Genomic DNA, 3,302 nt, shown 5'->3' with positions numbered 1-3,302 from the left:
ATAGTTTTCTGAAAAGTCTATGTGCAGCACAGCTTCACACTCTGTGATGTTTTGTTTGAGGAGGCGGAATTGCTCTGCTTGGTGGAGCCAGTTGAACTGGTGGACTGCCAAGGCTTCTAGTTTTTGATGGAAAAGCTCAGTCAAGTCCTTTATGGTTCCGGTCGAGGTCTGTTTGATCAGGTTGGAAAATGTTTTTTCTCCATTAGTGGATGTCACCCTCTTCCACTGCTCCCAGTTGACTTGTGTGCTGGTTTCTGTGTCAAGGCACTTTACCTGTTCAAAACAGCACTTGGTACATGTGCGATCCATGCAGCCTTTATTTTTGGTGTCACAAACTATCATGCCCAGCAGCTCAGAGATGCTTTTTGTTTGTAGCACTCCTCTGCTGTAGAGCTTGTTGGCCAGCAGGTGCACATCTTCATGCCCCATACATGCACATGTCTCCCTATCTTGGGCCTTATTCTCCTTCTTTCTCGTTTCTCTGGTGTTTTCTCTCTTTCTCTCTCTGGTGTAGAGGACATCGGTGGATTAAATTCCTCCACTAGAGGTAGGAGATTCACCACAATTTGCCCTGGATTCTCCTGCTGCTCATAAAGCCCTATACTAACTAAAACTGGTGGGGTGTTTTCTAAGGATGGTGGTGTCATTTCTTGCATCGCCTTTTCTATCTTCTTCCTCTCCCTGTAACCTTTTGATGCAGCCTTCCACTTGGCTTTCTGTTTCTTACTTGCTCTCTCTGATAGTTCATCTGACTTCATGTATTTGATTGTGCCCTTTTGCTTTCTTCTCTGGTAGCTGAAACAAATTATTGTATAATAAACTATTGACATTAGTATACTGTCACTGATTCTGGTGGCCTGACTACCTATAGATTTTACCTTTCTCTTTTCCTGGCAAGATAGTCAGCTCTTGTTACAGGATCTGCATTGATCCGCTGCCTGTAGCGAGCAGTCTTTTCTTTGCTTGTTAGTGGGGCCATCTAGAAAAAAAGTATATTTAAACCTATACAGAGTTAGAAAAGGAATTGGAAAAAGTAGAATGAATGCTTAATATTCACACATTTCTCTGATAAAAACATAGTAATCAAAAAGAAGTAGGCTTAGTCCTCTCTGAAGCAGGATGGAAATTATTGAAATTTAGAAAAATATGTGGTGAAATGTAGAAAGTTATTTAAAACAACTAAATGCATATAATGAATGAAAACATTTGCATACAGAAACTACAAATACATGATATGTGTTTTCTATCATTTAAGCAATCAGTGGCGGTCGCCCCAGATGATGCTCGGTCGCCCCAGATGATGTTTTCAAGTTTAATCAAGTATAACAGGCTAATGCTTAGCTATAGAACCCAAGCTAGCTTCTTCTCACCACATATCACTGACAAATTTACATTAAAAAACTTTATTTGCGTAAAAAACTTATTATTTACAGTTTTAGGTTGGTCGCCCCACATGATATCAAAATTTGACGTATACACTGCAGCAGTTTTAAAGAGGATTTGTTTGTAAAAATGAGAGTGACTACTCACCTGCTAGTTGTCTCTGTGGGACCCTCACCATGAGGCTGGCTGATGCAACATCCTCTTTGAGATGATTGTCAAAATAAAAGTCCCTTAATTGTATTTTCTTGATGGTCGCCCCAGATGATATTTCAGACAATGAACATCTTCGGACAAGATTTGTTTGTTTATTATGATTGAAATGTGTGTACAAATGTTTCATAACTTTGTCAATCAATGGAAAACAAGTTTAAAATTATGCCAAATAGGGTAAGGATTATATTTAAATTATTTTAGTTTGATTTAAAACCAGTTGTCCAAACAGAAGTCAAGGCCGGACGATCGCCCCACATGATGTTTTCACACTTCAGGTGGCAGAAAATGGCCAATAAGCCAATTATTTTTAAAGAAATAAGAGTGGGCATATGTACATGGGAGGTGGTAGACATACATGTTATAATTTTATTCATTTTAATGTTTATTAATTGGTAAAAAGTTCAGTCGGACAGAAAAAGCAAGCGTCACGTCTTTGACCCTATTACATTCAGGAGTCACAATAGCGCATCTTGAACAATCTCTTTAATACCCAGCAGAACTGTAGTTAACGTTATATAAACAGCAGCATGTCAGGATACTGCACTGGGTGGTATTATTAATATAATATATATTAACGTTATATCCAACCCCCTCCCCTTCAACAGAAGTCATGACAATGCATTATTATGATGGATAGAGTAATTTATGTGCTCAAAAAGTTGCAGTTACAATTCTATTGAAATCGAAAACAAGTTCAAACGGACAAATATCGCTGATTCTCTATTGCAATCTGTCGACAATCACTAACGTTATGCTAGCGCCGTTAGCATCACGCGCTATAGCTGCTTTCTGACTGCAAAATGAGCAGCAAATATCTTGCAAGACATGCACAAACAAGCCAGACTGACCACAAGCGATTAAACAGCAGTATAACTTACCTTTTCAGTTATAGTTGCTTCAAACAGCCTGGTGCAGTGGATAAAACGGGTCTTCTCGTGTGCAGTTTCTGGTCCAACCTTGAAATTAAAGTGACGCATCACTACACCACTGATTACCATATTATAAAATAAACTTAAAAATAATATACATTTTTATTTAAATGAGCATCTATGAGTAAACAGTGTGTTTATACTTATTATTAATAGCAAATAAGCTAATGAGATAATTGTCAGTTCACATTTCTCTATTAAACTGAGTGATAACTGCTTTCAAGTTATTTTCATAATTTATCATATGATATTTAAGGAATGCGTTTCATTGCAGGATTACTATGCATCACATATTTTATTCACAATCGATAAATTATTGAGAATTATAATATTACTTAGTATTTTGTATATTAACTCACGTGTATGTAGTGATGCAGTCAAGCAAGCAGGGCTGAATGAAGCTCCGCCCACTGGCGCCATTTTGTTTTCGCGATTTCCCGCCAACTGGTATCGATCTGTCCAATCACAGGCCTCAAAGCATACACTTGTGTAAAAAATGCTAATTTTTGATGACAGGGGCGACACTCGCGAAATCAGGGATACACTGTGTATGGTAAAATTTCAGGGTTTTGTGGTATATAAAGACATGGCGCCAAACTTTGAGAGGGAGCATCTGGAACGTAGTAAATGACATCTACACTGTCGGAATTATGAGGACATGTCTTCTGTCCCCATAAACCCAAATGTCCCCATAGTGCTGGTGCGTATTCAGGTCAAAAGTCCTCGTAAACCACAAAAACAAACACACACACACACACACACACACACACACACACA

The 3,302-nt window shown here is 38.3% G+C and overlaps 1 long non-coding RNA gene across 1 annotated transcript; it reads right to left on the bottom strand.

Moving 5' to 3' along the window:
* Positions 1-701: 701 nt before the first annotated feature.
* LOC143708829 (uncharacterized) lies at positions 702-1,697 on the bottom strand. The gene is made up of 3 exons (XR_013193666.1): positions 1,531-1,697; positions 879-979; positions 702-795 (listed from the first exon to the last, which is right to left on the bottom strand). It is a non-coding gene; the product is annotated as an uncharacterized LOC143708829 (long non-coding RNA).
* Positions 1,698-3,302: the final 1,605 nt, after the last annotated feature.

Source organism: Siphateles boraxobius, unplaced genomic scaffold, assembly GCF_051911475.1.
Source record: "Siphateles boraxobius isolate OS27281-9 unplaced genomic scaffold, OSU_SipBor_1 43, whole genome shotgun sequence".
NCBI lineage: Eukaryota > Metazoa > Chordata > Actinopteri > Cypriniformes > Leuciscidae > Siphateles > Siphateles boraxobius.
Note: the sequence above shows the minus strand (reverse complement) of the source record. Positions and strands in the feature narration are given on the sequence as shown.